Here is an 18,901-nt window from a genome sequence, read left to right as displayed (position 1 = left end):
CTTAACTAGACAGGATTGTGGGGCAGCAGTTTTCGGTCGCCGCGGTTGACCTAAAACGCGCTACCCCTAGAGGCATCGATTACTGGAACCGCCTGGCCACTTTTAGCTTGTGGCTGTCCATGATGAAAATGTAAATGTTGATTCATTCCGTTGATCAGCATTCCTTGAAATTAGCGAACGGCATACTCCGCCAATTGTTGAAGGCAACTTTCTACTTCTTGTTCGCCGTTGGGTCAGCACTGAGCGGCACACGTGAATCATTGTCCGAAGATGTTTCACACTATTAATTTTCACATTGTCGGTTGCAAATTTGTAAAATTCGTTCGGCTGACCTTCACACAACCTTGTAGTTCGAAATCCACTCACTTTACTACGTACAAGTGGCTATTGGTTCCACTCACCGCACATTTTTATTTGTTTCTCTTTGCCATTGCCATACGGCAAAGACTGGTGGCTTTGTTTCCCTGCCGACTACCGACTAACAACTGTCGGCTGACATTCAACGCGTGATGGATTAATCGTAAACGTAAAAAACTTCAACGTTTCACCTATCCGTTTAGGTTTAGTTCGATGAGGGTTACGTCCCGTCAGTAAATTTGGCACTTGGATGCTGGACACACTATAGCAGCGAGTTGCTCTCGTCGCCGACGAAAGCAACTTTGTTCGGCACTTGCGTGACGGAATCAAAAACTTCCCGTGGGTGATGCCAAACTGGCGCGATCCTGGTCACGGCACCAAATATGATCGCGCACGGCCCTACGTTGTGTTCTATTTTTGCCCTTTGGCATCACGATGGGCAATTAAGGCCCAGGGAGAAGATTTCTTTCGGACTGCAACGCAAACGCAAATCTTCACTTAACTACATTTATTCTATACCGTACAATATTTACAAAGGGGCAGCGTGACGGCGCTGCCACCGTACGATCATCGACTAACCACTAACGACTAACACTGGCGCTGCTCTGAAGAGCGCTTTTATAGGCTGCCTCTCGGGCGGCAGCATTGTCGAGCCAGAACAAAGATTAAAATAATCGCGCGCAAACTAGCGTCGCTTGGGCCTCAGCTGGTCACTCACGGATGACACTAATGCCCAGCTGAGACGGGAGTTTTGGCGCGAACAGACAGTCATCATTATTGGTTTTAAACTATCGGTTAGGTATGAGTTATTCTGTGAATCCGGCGGCACTGCTTGCAAGTTGAATAATATTTCAGTAGTGCTTGAAGGCATATTGATGCCTTCTGAGGGGTGCAAAAATTGAATTTTTTTCCGCTTTTCAATAAAATAATTTTGCTAAAAAATATTGCCATAAATTGATTGATTAATCGTCAAAATACTGCCGAAAATAGAATACTGATTTTAGATTTCTGTACCGCTTGTGGTATGATGTTGAAATAAAATAAAGGGTTATGTTTATGGAAACTCTAGTACCATCGAAAACTGTTTGTAAATTGAGATTTTATTTGAAAACCAAAATTCTAATTCTCCAATAAATTAATTTTGATAAGTAAATTTAGTGAGCACAAATATTGTTAGGAGATTAAAATCTAAGATGTATTTAATACATGAATATGTTCACGCTTTTGGTGTTGTTTCTGCGGCTGACGCGTGAAATTCATTAAGTTTGAAAAGGTCTACAACCGTGTTATGTGTGAACATCGCTGTATCATTCAAAACCTTTAAAACATACTGGGCTCAAAATATTCTTTACTTTATTCAGTGTGGTTTACTGTTTTCTACCACATGCCAACCCAAAAATGAGTGTTTCGACAGGTTTTTGTTTCATTTTTCAAAAAGATGCAAATGTTCCTTCCAATTAGTCATGGTTATCCCGAATATGCAACTCCAAGTTGTTATCATTCTATCATTTCGTATATAAGTACATACTATACCGCACTCGTAATAAAACTCAAAGATTTTGGTTTTTTATCCAACAGAAGCAGTCAGGTGACTGTTCTGTATGAACAGTATGAACAAGTGTATGAACAGTATATACTAACCTTATCATCAATTGCGCGATTTTGGGTTCATCCTAAAATTTTCACTGAATGTTGTAAAAACTTAGAAAAGTAAAAATGCTATTGCATCGTTATATAACCCCTCGGTAATATAAATGCTGGTATAAAAAATTTGACATTTCGATGCCCCACTATACCACAAAGGAATGTTCAGCTGGACCCAATTTTTTTCATCCAGTTCCCCCTATGTGGATCTGGTCAAGTTGTTGTTTAACTAGGAAGAAAACGCCTCAAAGGATTCAGAATAAAATTCTGAAAATGATTTTGAAACGTCCTCCTTGGTTTGGTACACTCGAATAACAAAGACTTACTGGTGTTGAAACATTAGAAGCTATGTCAAATAAAATTATTAACAGTTTCCGACAAAAATCGTTGCAATCCTCAATTGCTACGATAAGCTCTCTTTATAGCCAATAAGTTAGCAATTAAGTTAGTTGTAAGTTTACTTCTTCTTTTTTTGACAAGTAATAATTAAAATTACAAATTTCTAACAGTGTTGAGAAGTCACCATTTGTGATTGGACACACATACTCATTATTTACTAATATTTATCATTATCAAAAAAAAAAAACGTCCAAAGAAGATGGAGTAAGAACCCCACAAACGCAGGTTTAGCGTTGCAAAAGCGACAAGTGTCGATTAGGACTTTGCCGATTAATTTCTCTGTATGGTATAAGTTTTACCTTTCCATTTTCAACTTACTGTTCTATTATACCGAGCCTCTTTCCATCCTAACAATATCACCTAATTACAGTTCCCTGGAGAGAATGTTCATACGTTAATCAGACCAGTTTTATTATAGTAGGGACATATTTTTGGTAGGAGTAGAGTCGACATGGGTACTCAGATCAAAGGAAGAGTACGTGGTGGGGACTGAAAATAACAATTCTGAATTTATTTTGCCATGTTTCATAGCGTTTTTAGGTCCGAACTCCGTTGCACTAGAATTTGTTTTTACCCGAAATCACCACTTTTGCTTCGGACTGGAAATCCGAAACCGTTCGGAGAGCGTTGGCAGCACGGCTGATTGATGGTACGTGCTCTGAAACCTCTCCGATAAATTATCGATTTTTAAGTGATTTATCCGGACAAATTTGCTGAAAAGTGGACATATGTGATCTGTGCTGTTTTTAATAAAATCTAGTGCTTCTAGCGTCGGAATGATCAATTTATCCACGCTCGAAAATTATCAAATTGCGAAGCCATGAAAGCTGTGCCAGTGTTAATGCAAACTCGGAGTGTCGCGCTGGCTAGCGGTGTGATATGGACGAATAAAAAAAATCATGGTAATGTGAGCGAAGAGCATGGCCGTTGAATAGCGTTGTGCTATGGTGTCCAGTGATGCAACATATGCAGATTTATCTGTATTTATACAGATTATTTACGTATTTTTCATACAGATATCTGCATATACAGATTACAGATTTTTTGAAAACTATACAGATTCATACAGATTTTTTTGGTTTCCATAAGGTTGCCTATCAAACTTCTTGATACTGTTGAAAAACTATAATGAGCATAAATGCCGTTTCCGTAAAACAATAATTTGTATTGTGCCGTGTCAAATAAATGTGTGAACAAAAAATAACATAAATGCTGTTTAGCCTGTTGGAGATTTTATTATGAATGACTCACCGAAATTTTGTTAAACAAGCTATTTCGCGTTTTTTTTTCAAGAAGGATATGTTCAGTACATATGCAGATTTTTATACAGATATTTTAAAATTTCACCAAGGTGGCAAGATTTCCTGAGCCTCAAAATGCAGATGAAAATGTGGCATCACTGATGGTGTCGCTTGGTGCTGGTCGGTGTGCGTGTCATCACTGATAGCTTTTCAGGCAGGTAGGGGAACAAGGGGCAAGATGGCCATACGGGGCAGAATGGGCATATGTTGTTTCTAGGTTTCTGGCAGTAATTTTGGAACTGTTATAAATTTGAATCATTAACATTAATCTGAAGATGTAATTTTATTCAAAATAACTGGAAAAAACAAATTCGTTTTTACACAATAAACAATTGTACCATTCATGCACGTCTTGCGTATAATATTATAGCTCACAAGCGCGGGGTTTAATAAGGGTTTTTGCATGCGTATATGTCGTTTTGGGCTCCAAAGTTTATTTTCGATAATCGTTATTGATATTCAAACAGTTTCAATAAATAATGCAGTGTTTTCAAATGAAACATCATCTGAAAACAGCTCTTTTTCATAAGTGTTTCTCATGGGGTAGATTGGGCAGTGCTGGTAGGGGCAAAATTGCCATACCTATGCACGAAAAGATAACCTACAAACCAGAAAGTGCTGTCAAAAAAGTAAACATCGTGCTAGCAACAGTTAATAGTAAAATGGTTCGGAATTACAAATGGTTGTCGGGGCGCAAAAAATGGTCACAGTCATTATTGGCCACTGCTATAGACGCGGTTATTTCTCATCGAATGTCAGTGAACCTAGCGGCTATTGCACACGGCATTCCACGGCAAACGTTAAGCCGACATTTAAGGCTGAACAGATTCGTTTGTTGACAATCATTAAAATAAAGTTACCTAAATTTTAATTTTGTCATGTTTTATTATTCCTTCATCCGCACAGTAGTGTTTTATGGACCAAAACCTTATTTTTATATACGGGCAAATTCATAGATAATTTTCAAATTGAAAAAGGCTAAAAAATTATGCTGTTTTGGAGTATAAATAGTGAAACAGGAAAGGAAAACTTTGTTTCGGTACCTACGATTGTACGTTACATTGATACATTGTTTAATGTTTGCTTGAAATCTAAAAATATGAACATGCCCATTATGCCCCATAGGTATGCCCAATCTACCCCGTACCGCGACCAGCCTCATACTTTTTAGTGGCTTAGGATATTATTTATAAATATTCAAATAACCTTTTTCTTTAGTTTCCAATGTAGCAACTCTTGAGTATTATTCTTACTCTATGTAGTAAAAATGTATTCAGTAGCTTTTTGCTCACTTTGCCCTAACAATTTGATAAGAAGCTTAGAGTGCACATCTTGCCCCTTGTCCCCCTAAAACTTTTTTTGTTTTTAATTATGCGCTGCGTGTTCGTTTTCAGTAATCGACACGTGCGCTTTATGATGGTGCGTAGATAGTTTGTTTCAATTCCCGTTCTCGGTCACAGGAACACAAAATAAGCGGTGTTGTGTGCGCATTAGGCTCGTATTGGATTGGATTGTGTTGCATATTTTTTGCGGCCGGTGTTTTAAGTTGGCCGTTTTGAAATTAATTATTCTTTTTTTCTGTAGATAGAACTGTGTTGTTTGCCATTATGAATCTTTAAACATGCTTGTGACAAATGTATGTGATCGCATCGCCTGCCATGGAAATTTCGGTACGAACATTTTACCCAATTATATGCTGTTGTTTTACGATTTTCTTAGCTTTTGGACAAATTTTTTTTTCCTCATCTATAATTTATTTGACACGGCACAAATACAATTTAATGTTTAACGGCGCCAATTATATCTGGTAGCTTACTTTCTAAAGTATCTTAATAACTAAAAGCAAATTTTTTATCCTCGCTGCCGACTACGAGCTGAAACTAAATCTAACTTAAAGCTAGAATGTTTTGCATTAAAAGCACTGATTTGTTGTTTGATGGTTTTCCGTCGCCATAGGTAAGCAGCATATTGAATATGTTCCGCTGCTGGGCCAAGATATTACGGACTGGCATATTGGGTTGTCTCCCTCGGGACCTGAGAGTATCGTGCGGGTCTAGTTGCTGTTTCCGGATCCGGGGTCTTAACGTGTTCTTGTCGTTTGGTTGGATGTAGGCGGAAGGGAATAGGATTAAACTGGGGCGTGGATGGATTTCAGGAAAACGTATATAAGGGACATGTAGGATAGGTCACGGCTCGCCAAGACATCACGAACAGGAACAGCCGGCTGCCTACTTTCGGCCTGCAGGGAAGCTATTAATTTAGACCTGGCGTCACGGTGTACAGGGCATGACCAAACCACATGCTCTATGTCGTGATAACCCTCACCACAGGCACAGATACCACTTTCCCCGAGCCCAACACGACGGAGATGCGCGTCAAATCTATAGTGATTGGACATAAGCCGGGACATCACGCAAATGAAATCCCGACCTACATCCAACCCCTTGAACCACGGGTTCGTCGATACTTTGGGGATTATGGAATGTAACCACCTTCCCAATTCCCCTCTGGTCCAAGCATTTTGCCAACTGATGATCGTATTCTGACGTACAAGTGCGAAAAATTCATTAAAAGCAATTGGTCTTTCATAAATATCACCGTTTGTTGCGCCCACCTTAGCCAAAGAGTCCGCTTTCTCATTGCCCGGTATCGAGCAGTGAGAAGGGACCCACGCTAAGGTAATCTGAAACGATTTTTCGGATAAAGCACTCAGATGTTCCCGTATTTTCCCCAGGAAATACGGAGAGTGCTTAACATCTTTCATCGATCGGAGAGCCTCAATGGAACTGAGACTGTCCGTAAAGATGAAATAATGGTCCGTGGGCATTTTTTCGATAATCCCTAGGGTGTACTTAATTGCAGCCAATTCTGCGACGTAAACAGAAGCAGGATTATCGAGCTTATGGGAGACGGTTAAATTGTTATTGAAAATACCGAAGCCAGTGGACCCATCAAGAAGTGATCCGTCAGTGTAGAACATATTGTTGCAGTTAATGTTTCGATATTTATTGGAAAAATTTTTGGGGATCTGCTGCACGCGTAAATGATCCGGGATTCCACGAGTTTCTTCTATCATGGATGTATCGAAAAACACAGTAGAATCAGAAGTATTTGATAAGTCGACACGATTTGGAATATTCGAAGAAGGGTTAATATTTTGGGACATGTGATTGAAATACAATGTCATAAAACGGGTTTGAGAATTAAGTTCGATTAGCCTTTCAAAATTTTCAATCACGGGACGGTTCAAGACCTCACATTTGATAAGAATACGAGAAGACAGGCTCCAGAAGCGGTTTTTCAATGGTAGTACTCCAGCTAAGACCTCCAAACTCATCGTATGGGTCGACTGCATGCAACCCAAGGCGATACGCAAACAACGATATTGTATTCGCTCCAGTTTGATCAAATGTGTGTTTGCTGCGTAGCGGAAGCAGAAACACCCGTATTCAATAACAGACAATATCGTTGTTTGGTAAAGCCTTATAAGGTCTCCTGGATGGGCTCCCCACCATTGTCCGGTTATTGTACGAAGAAAATTCACTCTTTGTTGACATTTTTTCATCAGATACCTCACGTGACAACCCCAGGTGCCTTTAGAGTCGAACCAGATACCAAGATATTTGTGTACCAAAACCTGAGAAATCGTTTTACCCATTAATTGTGTTTGAAGCTGAGCAGGTTCATGCTTCCTAGAAAAAACTACTATCTCAGTCTTCTCCGGAGAGAATTCGATACCTAGCTGTAAAGCCCAAGCAGACAAATTGTCCAAGGTATCTTGCAATGGTCCTTGCAAATCGGCAGCGTTGACTCCTGTAACAGAGATTACACTGTCGTCTGCAAGTTGTCTTATCGTGCATGAATTTGCCAGACATTCGTCGATGTCATTTACATAAAAGTTGTAAAGAAGGGGGCTTAAACATGAGCCCTGGGGAAGACCCATGTAGCTAATGCGAAAAGTTGCCAAATCGCCGTGCGTAAAATGCATGTGCTTTTCGGACAACAAATTGTGCAAAAAATTGTTTAAAATTGGAGAAAATCCTTGTCGGTGAAGTTTGCCCGAAAGAATGTCAATAGAAACGGAATCAAAAGCCCCCTTAATGTCCAAGAACGCAGACGCCATTTGTTCTTTGCGAGCATACGCCAGCTGAATATCTGTTGAAAGCAGCGCAAGACAATCGTTCGTCCCTTTGGCACGGCGGAAGCCAAATTGAGTATCCGATAGTAGGCAATTTGATTCGACCCAATGGTCTAAACGACGGAGTATCATTTTTTCCATCAATTTCCGGATACCGGATAGCATTGCAATCGGCCTAGAAGAGTTGTGATCAGAAGCTGGTTTCCCTGGTTTTTGGATGGCGATCACCTTCACTTGCCTCCAATCCTGCGGTACAATGTTTTGCTCCAAGAACTTATTGAACAAGTTCAACAAGCGCCTCTTGGCATTGCCGGGTAGATTCTTCAACAAGTTGAATTTGATTCTATCTAACCCAGGCGCGTTATTGTTACAGGACAGGAGGGCAACTGAAAATTCTGCCATCGTAAAAGGTGATTCTATCGCGTCGTGGCCCGGAGACGCATCACGAACAATATTTTGCTCAGGAACAGAGTCCGGACATACTTTCCTGGCAAAATCAAACATCCACCTACTTGAAGACTCCTCGCTTTCGTTGACCGTTACGCGATTCCGCATTCTTCGGGCTGTGTTCCAAAGAGTGCTCATCGATGTCTCCCTCGACGTCTCGTTCACGAGCCGACGCCAATATCCGCGTTTCTTTGCTTTAGCCAAGCTTTTAAGCCTGGTATCAAGCTCCGAATACCGTAAATAGTCGCCAGGTATACCTCCCTTCTGATAGGCCAAAAACGCGTCGGATCTTTGCGTGTAGACATCGGAGCACTCTTGGTCCCACCACGGAGTGGGAGGCCGTTCTTTAATCGTTACGCCGGGATATTTCTTCGTTTGGGCTTGCAACGCGGCGTCGAGAATCAAGCCCGCGAGGAGGTTGTATTCTTCAAGTGGTGGATGATGTTGAATCGAATCGACCGCTTTTGAAATCATTTCCTCGTATAACTTCCAATCGACATTCCGTGTGAGGTCATACGGAATGTCAACTGGTCGCATGCGAGTTGACCCGTTATTAATTGAAATAAGAATAGGCAAATGGTCGCTACCGTGAGGATCGAGGATTACCTTCCATGTGCAATCCAACCGTAGCGACGTCGAACATAAGGATAGATCCAAAGCGCTTGGGCGCGCTGGAGGTTTCGGGATACGTGTCATTTCGCCGTTGTTTAAAATAGTCATGTCGAAGTCATCGCAAAGGTTATAGATTAAAGAGGAGCGGTTATCATTGTAAGGGGAACCCCAAGCCACGCCATGAGAGTTGAAGTCTCCCAAAATCAAACGTGGCGAGGGAAGAAGTTCTATTAAATCAAAGAGCAGCCGTTGCCCAACCTGTGCTCTGGGAGGAATATATATTGAGGCAATACAAAGCTCTTTACCTTGTATTGTCATTTGACATGCGACAACTTCGATGCCTGGAATCGAGGGGAGGTTAATACGATAGAAAGAATAGCACTTTTTAATCCCTAAAAGTACTCCTCCATATGGGGTGTCTCGATCAAGGCGAATAATATTAAAATCATGGAAGTTGAGATCAATATTTGAAGTAAGCCAAGTTTCACAAAGGGAAAATGCATCGCATTTGTTTTTATTTATCAAAATTTTAAACGAATCAATTTTTGGTAAAATACTTCTACAATTCCACTGTAAGACAGAGATAGAATCCTTCATATACGCAGTTGAATTAGGCATCGAAGGATACAATCGCTGCAAGGAGGGGCCATTGGGCAGTCAACTGCTTCAAAAATGATCTAACTGTTGGGAGAAATGCTGTAAGAAAAATTTTAATTGGATCGGGTACATTGAAAGTTTCAAAAATCCAGTCCACAATGTCAGAAAATTTCACTAATCCAGAGTTTGTTTCATCAACAGGATGTGCAAAAGGAACAACTGGGGTTTTAGATGTTCCTGGCAGTGCTAGGAACTCCTTCTGGGACTTTAAATTTGCAAGCCCAGGAGGAGTTTGCTTCGGTTTTTCCGCAGCACTGTTTGGTTTGCTTGTAACTTTCATTTCACTTTGAGAAATCTTAGGACCTTTTCTGGGAAGTTTAGGAGAGGAAATATTTTTCCTCTTTCTAGACTCCCCAGGATTGGCGTAAGATGTTCCCGCTGGTGAATCGTCAGAATCGGTTTCATCAGAGGACAACAGATCATAAGGGTTTGATGTAATGGGAGAAGTGGTAACGGTCTTCTTCAGCATCTCAGCGTAAGAACGCTTCGAACGCTCTTTGAGAGACCTCTTTATTTTATCCCGTCGCTGCATGTACACCGCACATGTCGAGAGCTCATGCTGACTCTCCCCACAGTGAATGCATTTTTCAGCATTTTTACTGCAGGAATCATTCGCATGATTCTCCCCACACTTGCCACAACGTGCCTTATTGCAGCAGTAGGCGGCGGTGTGGCCTAACTGCTTACAATTCAGGCAGTTCATGACGCGAGGCACATATAATCGCACAGGGAGACGAACCCGGTGGATCGAGACGTGGCTTGGTAGCGCTGACCCGGCGAACGTAACTCGAAACGAGTCTGACGGGGTGTATACTGTTTTGCCACCGATGATCGATGCTGACCGCAATTGCTTGCAGTCGAGCACCTTTACATCGGGACAGGTTTTGTTCTTAAAGCACCCATTGGCACTTTTCAGTATACACTCGACGGACAGACTCGAATCGGTTATGACACCGTCGATCTCCACGTCTCGTGCGGGTATGTAAACGCGATACTCGCGTGTGAAGAGCTCAGAGCAAGCTATATCGTTGGCCTCTTTCAGGTTACTGACCACGACACGGAGCTTGTTAGGCCGGACCTTGGAAATTTCGGTCACGCCCTTGTACTCCTTCGTCAGGTCTTTAGAAATCTGCAAGAGGTTCAACTGTTTCGATTTCGGTCCCGCCTTTGGCCGAAAATAGACAGTATAGCTGCCCTGGGCTCCGTCTGGGTAAAGCCTGGGGCGAGGGGGGACTGAAGAATGAACAGGGGAGGGGGTAACAGAAGGGTCAGGGTCAGAGGGGTTCGGGGATGGAGGCGCGGGAGGCGAGGGATCTACATCCATCCCGCTAAGTCTAGCGCACTAGCGCCGACAAGAGCACGTACCTTTTTACTTCCCCCTACCAGTAAGGTTGGTTGTCCGATCGTTCGAAGTTGCAGCCAAACAGCCACCAGCAGCGAGCCAGGTGTGAGATCACTCCACACAGCGATACAACTCACTGTCAACTGATGGCTTCTTCTTTTTCCTCTTTTGTGTCTCGTCCACTGCTGTAGCACAATTCAGCCAGCAGCCAAATCGGCTTACGCACCAGCTGGTAGTCACGATGCGAAACAGTTGCACAAAGGCGCGACCTTGAACCCGGATTTATTTCACTCGACCAGGCAAACAATGCCAACACTTGTTCACACGTCTTTTGTTTTATATTCTAACGGAGCGATCACCGATCACACGTCCGATACTGATGCGTGTTCGGCACAGAATCTGGACAAATTTTGCTACACATAAATAAATTTTCTTTAATTATATTAAGATCTTGTTTACCGGTTGACAATAGATCATAATAACTAAGATTTGATGCGATTGTTTGGGCGTTCCGTAAATAAACTTAGAACTCTGTTATGTTTCATATGCATATTCGCATTTTTCTAAGTTTTCTGGCTATGAATGCATGGAACTTTGCCAGTTTTTGTACTCAGTAGGTGTTTTAGTTCAATTAAAGATGGGTACCAATAACTTTTCTATAATGTAATGGAAAATATGGGAAAGATCACGAAAGATCTTTATTCTTGTACGAAAATAGACCTGGAACTGAAATTTAAAAAGCAGGGTTTTCTATAAACTGCACACTATTTACCAATGTTATTGTCGGACTATGGTGCAGTAATGATTGCCAAAATCTTATGCTTCACTTTTTCGATTTTTATAGCTTTTGGGCAGATGTTTTATATAATACGTTCCAATTATGACTGGGGAAAGATCACGAAAGATCTTTATTCTTGTACGAAAATAGACCTGGAACTGAAATTTAAAAAGCAGGGTTTTCTATAAACTGCACACTACCTACCAATGTCATTGTCGGACTATGGTGCAGTAATGATAGCCAAAATCTTATGCTTCACTTTTTCGATTTTTATAGCTTTTGGGCAGATGTTTTATATAATACGTTCCAATTATGACTGGTTCGGCATTTTGTTAATAAACTTGAGACTATATATTGGTCAATATGGATAACTTCGTTTTTAAATTATTAAGGCTTTGTATGCATGAAACTTTGCCAATTTTTCTATTAAATAGGTAACATTCACATCGAAATGTCGTATCCCCGAGCGTCTGCGTCGGTAGAAGGAAAAATTGCGGTCGTGCGTAATGCTTCGGTGTAAACCGCGTTTCCGGTTCGGGAGAGTTTTGCTCATATGAACGTTTTCGAAATTAATTGATTTCGCGGAGTTTACCCAGCTGCTTGTTCATGTCTCACCGAAGATTTCGTTCGGTCGATAAATATCGTGACTAACGAAAACGCGATGTATACCTTCCAAAGAATCGCGGCCAACGTGTACTCGAGATTGACAAATAGCTGATTGCTACAAGTGGTAAAGGCTACTTCACGCGCGTCGTACGCAGAGGATCGCGGTGTTTGGCAAGAAAGATACTCATGGTTCGTTTCCGTAATAAGCGCGCATCATTTTTATATTCCGTTTTTCAGGTGTTTTTTTCGCGGGATCGTTTTTTTAGAGCAGACGAAGTGAATACGAGAGACGTCGTTAGTCGATCTGTTATATAGAAAATATCCGGTTGACCGAACCTAGAGAGACTCCGCGTTTATACATTTCAAGAGGTCTATCTTCAGATAGATCAACAACGCGCAATAGCTTTCGGTATAAAGAGGATCACCTTACGAGGAGATATCCGATCATTTGAAGTTGTCTCGATTCGGTCAAAGATCCAGTATCCTTGCGTACGATTTATTGTTTTTTTTTTTTTTTTCTTCACATAACATTTATTTGACACGGCACAAATACAATTTAATGTTTAACGGCGCCAATTATATCTGATGACTTAAAAACTAAAGCAAATTTTTTATCCTCGCTGCCGACTACGAGCTGAAATTAAGTCTAACTTAAAACTAGCATGGGATTTCCAATCAGTGTTTTGTTGTTCAATGGTCGTCTGATAATCGTCGAATGGCATGTATGGATTCGTTCTGCTGAGCCACGATGTCGTGAGTTGGGACAGAGGCTCGTAGTCCTTGGGTCCTGGTTCTGTTGTGCGGGGTCTGGTTGCTGGTTTTGTGCTTAAGGTTCAAACGTGTTCTTGTCGTTTTGTTGGGTGTAGACGGAGGGGAACGGGACTAGACTGGGGCGTGGATGGATTTCAGGAAAACGTATATAAGGGACATGTAGGATAGGTCACGGCTCGCCAAGACATCACGAACAGGAACAGCCGGCTGTCTACCCTCGGCCTGCAGGGAAGCTATTAATTTAGACCTGGCGTCACGGTGTACAGGGCATGACCAAACCACATGCTCTATGTCGTGATAACCTTCACCACAGGCACAGATACCACTTTCCCCGAGCCCAACACGACGGAGGAGCGCGTCAAATCTATAGTGATTGGACATAAGCCGGGACATCACGCAAATGAAATCCCGACCTACATCCAACCCCTTGAACCACGGGTTCGTCGATACTTTGGGGATTATGGAATGTAACCACCTTCCCAATTCCCCTCTGGTCCAAGCATTTTGCCAACTGATGATCGTATTCTGACGTACAAGTGCGAAAAATTCATTAAAGGCAATTGGTCTTTCATAAATATCACCGTTTGTTGCGCCCACCTTAGCCAAAGAGTCCGCTTTCTCATTACCCGGTATCGAGCAGTGAGAAGGGATCCACGCTAAGGTAATCTGAGTAGATTTTTCGGATAAAGCACTCAGATGTTCCCGTATTTTCCCCAGGAAATACGGAGAGTGCTTAACATCTTTCATCGATCGGAGAGCCTCAATGGAACTGAGACTGTCCGTAAAGATGAAATAATGGTCCGTGGGCATTTTTTCGATAATCCCTAGGGTGTACTGAATTGCAGCTAATTCTGCGACGTAAACAGAAGCAGGATTATCGAGCTTATGGGAGACGGTTAAATTGTTATTGAAGATACCGAAGCCAGTGGACCCATCAAGAAGTGATCCGTCAGTGTAGTACATATTGTCGCAGTTGATGTTTCGATATTTATTGGAAAAAATTTTAGGGATCTGCTGCACGCGTAAATGATCCGGGATTCCACGAGTTTCTTCTATCATGGATGTATCGAAAAACACAGTAGAATCAGAAGTATTTGATAAGTCGACACGATTTGGAATATTCGAAGAAGGGTTAATATTTTGGGACATGTGATTGAAATACAATGTCATAAAACGGGTTTGAGAATTAAGTTCGATTAACCTTTCAAAATTTTCAATCACGGGACGGTTCAAGACCTCACATTTGATTAGAATACGAGAAGACAGGCTCCAGAAGCGGTTTTTCAATGGTAGTACTCCAGCTAAAACCTCCAAACTCATCGTATGGGTCGACTGCATGCAACCTAAGGCGATACGCAAACAACGATATTGTATTCGCTCCAGTTTGATCAAATGTGTGTTTGCTGCGGAGCGGAAGCAGAAACACCCGTATTCAATAACAGACAATATCGTTGTTTGGTAAAGCCTTATAAGATCTCCTGGATGGGCTCCCCACCATTGTCCGGTTATTGTACGAAAAAAATTCACTCTTTGTTGACATTTTTTCATCAGATACCTCACGTGACAACCCCAGGTGCCTTTAGAGTCGAACCAGACACCAAGATATTTGTGTACCAAAACCTGAGAAATCGTTTTACCCATTAATTGTGTTTGAAGCTGAGCAGGTTCATGCTTCCTAGAAAAAACTACTATCTCAGTCTTCTCCGGAGAGAATTCGATACCTAGCTGTAAAGCCCAAGCAGACAAATTGTCCAAGGTATCTTGCAATGGTCCTTGCAAATCGGCAGCTTTGGCTCCTGTAACAGAGATTACACTATCGTCTGCAAGTTGTCTTATCGTGCATGAATTTGCCAGACATTCGTCGATGTCATTTACATAAAAGTTGTAAAGAAGGGGGCTTAAACATGAGCCCTGGGGAAGACCCATGTAGCTAATGCGAAAAGTTGCCAAATCGCCATGCGTAAAATGCATGTGCTTTTCGGACAACAAGTTGTGCAAAAAATTGTTCAAAATTGGAGAAAATCCTTGTCGGTGAAGTTTACCCGAAAGAATGTCAATAGAAACGGAATCAAAAGCCCCCTTAATGTCCAAGAACGCAGACGCCATTTGTTCTTTACGAGCATACGCCAGCTGAATATCTGTTGAAAGCAACGCAAGACAATCATTCGTCCCTTTGGCACGGCGGAAGCCAAATTGAGTTTCTGATAGTAGACCATTTGATTCGACCCAGTGGTCTAAACGACGGAGTATCATTTTTTCCATCAATTTCCGGATACAGGATAGCATTGCAATCGGCCTATAAGAGTTGTGATTAGAAGCTGGTTTCCCTGGTTTTTGGATGGCGATCACCTTCACTTGCCTCCAATCCTGCGGTACAATGTTTTGCTCCAGGAACTTATTGAACAAGTTCAACAAGCGCCTCTTGGCATTGCCGGGTAGATTCTTCAACAAGTTGAATTTGATTCTATCTAATCCAGGCGCGTTATTGTTACAGGACAGGAGGGCAACTGAAAGTTCTGCCATCGTAAAAGGTGATTCTATCGCGTCGTGGCCCGGAGACGCATCGCGAACAATATTTTGCTCAGGAACAGAGTCCGGACATACTTTCCTGGCAAAATCAAATATCCACCTACTTGAAGACTCCTCGCTTTCGTTGACCGTTACGCGATTCCGCATTCTTCGGGCTGTGTTCCAAAGAGTGCTCATCGATGTCTCCCTCGACGTCTCGTTCACGAACCGACGCCAATATCCACGTTTCTTTGCTTTAGCCAAGCTTTTAAGCTTGGTATCAAGCTCCGAATACCGTAAATAGTCGCCAGGTATACCTCCCGTCTGGTAGGCCTTAAACGCGTCGGATCTTTGCGTGTAGACATCGGAGCACTCTTGGTCCCACCACGGAGTGGGAGGCCGTTCTTTGATCGTTACGCCGGGATATTTCTTCGTTTGGGCTTGCAACGCGGCGTCGAGAATCAAGCCCGCGAGGAGGTTGTATTCTTCAAGTGGTGAATAATGTTGAATCGACTCGACCGCTTTTGAAATCATTTCCTCGTATAACTTCCAATCGACATTCCGTGTGAGGTCATACGGAATGTCAATTGGTCGCATGCGAGTTGACCCGTTAGTAATTGAAATAAGAATAGGCAGATGGTCGCTACCGTGAGGATCGAGGATTACCTTCCATGTGCAATCCAACCGTAGCGACGTCGAACATAAGGATAGATCCAAAGCGCTTGGGCGCGCTGGAGGTTTCGGGATACGTGTCATTTCACCGTTGTTTAAAATAGTCATGTCGAAGTCATCGCAAAGGTTATAGATTAAAGAGGAGCGGTTATCATTGTATGGGGAACCCCAAGCCACGCCATGAGAGTTGAAGTCTCCCAAAATCAAACGTGGCGAGGGAAGAAGTTCTATTAAATCAAAGAGCAGCCGTTGCCCAACCTGTGCTCTGGGGGGAATATATATTGAGGCAATACAAAGCTCTTTACCTTGTATTGTCATTTGACATGCGACAACTTCGATGCCTGGAATCGAGGGGAGGTTAATACGATAGAAAGAATAGCACTTTTTAATCCCTAAAAGTACTCCTCCATATGGGGTGTCTCGATCAAGGCGAATAATATTAAAATCATGGAAGTTGAGATCAATATTTGAAGTAAGCCAAGTTTCACAAAGGGAAAATGCATCGCATTTGTTTTTATTTATCAAAACTTTAAACGAATCAATTTTTGGTGAAATACTTCTACAATTCCACTGTAAGACAGAGATAGAATCCTTCATATACGCAGTTGAATTAGGCATCGAAGGATACAATCGCTGCAAGGAGAGGCCATTGGGCAGTCAACTGCTTCAAAAATGATCTAACTGTTGGGAGGAATGCTGTAAGAAAAATTTTAATTGGATCGGGTACATTGAAAGTTTCAAAAATCCAGTCCACAATGTCAGAAAATTTCACTAATCCAGAGTTTGTTTCATCAACTGGGAGTGTAAAAGGAGCAACTGGGGTTTTAGATGTTCCTGGCAGTGCTGGGAACTCCTTCTGGGACTTTAAATTTGCCAGCCCAGGAGGAGTTTGCTTCGGTTTTTCCGCAGCACTGTTTGGTTTGTTTGTAACCTTCATTTCACTTTGAGAAATCTTAGGACCTTTTCTGGGAAGTTTAGGAGAGGAAACACTTTTCCTCTTTCTAGACTCCCCAGGATTGGCGTAAGATGCTCCCGCTGGTGAATCGTCAGAATCGGTTTCCTCAGAGGGCAACAGATCGAAGGGGTTCGAAGTAACGGGAGAAGTGGTAACGGTCTTCTTCAGCATGTCAGCGTAGGAACGCTTTGAACGCTCTTTGAGAGACCGTTTTATTTTATCCCTGCGCTGCATGTACACCGCACATGTCGAGAGCTCATGCAGATTTTCTCCGCAGTGAATACACTTTTCAGCGTTAACACTGCAAGAATCTTCCGCATGAGACTCCCCACACTTGCCACAACGTGCCTTATTGCAGCAGTAGGCGGCTGTATGGCCTAACTGCTTGCAATTCAGGCAGTTCATGACGCGGGGCACGTAGAGCCTCACAGGGAGACGAACCCGGTGGATCGAGACGTGGCTTGGTAGTGCAGACCCGGCGAACGTAACTCGAAACGAGTCTGACGGAGTGTATACTGTTTTGCCACCGATGATCGATGCTGACCGCAATTGCTTGCAGTCGAGCACCTTTACTTCGGGACACGTTTTGTTCTTAAAGCACCCTTTGGCACTTTGCAGTATACACTCGACGGACAGACTCGAATCGGTTATGACACCGTCGATCTCCACGTCTCGTGCGGGTATGTAAACGCGATACTCGCGTGTGAAGAGCTCAGAGCAAGCTATATCGTTGGCCTCTTTCAGGTTACCGACCACGACACGGAGCTTGTTAGGCCGGACCTTGGAAATTTCGGTCACGCCCTTGTACTCCTTCGTCAGGTCTTTAGAAATCTGCAAGAGGTTCAACTTTTTCGATTTCGGTCCTGCCTTTGGCCGAAAATAAACAGTATAGCTGCCCTGGGCTCCGTCTGGGTAAAGCCTGGGGCGAGGGGGGACTGAAGAATGAACAGGGGAGGGGGTAACAGAAGGGTCAGGGTCAGAGGGGTTCGGGGATGGTGGCGCGGGAGGCGAGGGATCTACATCCATCGCGCTATGTTTAGCGCACTAGCGCTGACAAGAACACGTACCTTTTTATTTCTCCCTTCCAGTTGGGTTGGTTGTCCGATCGTTCGAAGTAGCAGCCGTTACAGCCAGCAGCACCAATACAGCAGCACCAAACAGCCACCAGCAGCGAGCCAGGTGTGAGATCACTCCACACAGCGATACGACTCGCTGACACTGATGGCTTCTTCTTTTTCCTCGTTTGTGTCTCGTCCACTGCTGTAGCACAATCCAGCCAGCAGCCAAATCGGCTTACGCACCAGCTGGCAGTCACGATGCGAAACAGTTGCACAAAGGAACGACCTTGAACCCGGATTTATTTCACTCGACCAGGCAAACAATGCCAACACTTGTTCACACGTCTTTTGTTTTATACTCTATCGGACCGATCACCAAACACGTCCAGTACTGATGCGTGTTCGGCACAGAATGCACGATTTATTGTTGCTGTGTTACATTTTCAAACTGAATAAGTTCGAATCGCATTATGAATATCGTGGCGGATGTAATGAACTCAATGGCGCGACACTTGTTGTAAAGAACCCGACGCTCGAAATCAGCGCATCGTTCACCAAAACGAACCCTGCTGTATACCTTGCCCTTTCTCCAACATCCCAGTGATTTCTCGTGGAAGTGCAGAGGTGTTCTCGGCTTCCATAAAGCGAGTATCACG

The 18,901-nt window shown here is 42.8% G+C and overlaps 1 protein-coding gene across 1 annotated transcript in view; it reads right to left on the bottom strand.

The window, feature by feature from the left end:
* The window catches only part of LOC129720469 (uncharacterized), a 57,487-nt gene that overhangs the window by 11,750 nt on the left and 26,836 nt on the right, over positions 1-18,901 (bottom strand). The window lies entirely within an intron of this gene.

The sequence above is a fragment of the Wyeomyia smithii genome, chromosome 1 (genome assembly GCF_029784165.1).
Source record: "Wyeomyia smithii strain HCP4-BCI-WySm-NY-G18 chromosome 1, ASM2978416v1, whole genome shotgun sequence".
Taxonomy (NCBI): Eukaryota; Metazoa; Arthropoda; class Insecta; order Diptera; family Culicidae; genus Wyeomyia; species Wyeomyia smithii.
This window is presented reverse-complemented; position numbering and strand designations above follow the sequence as displayed.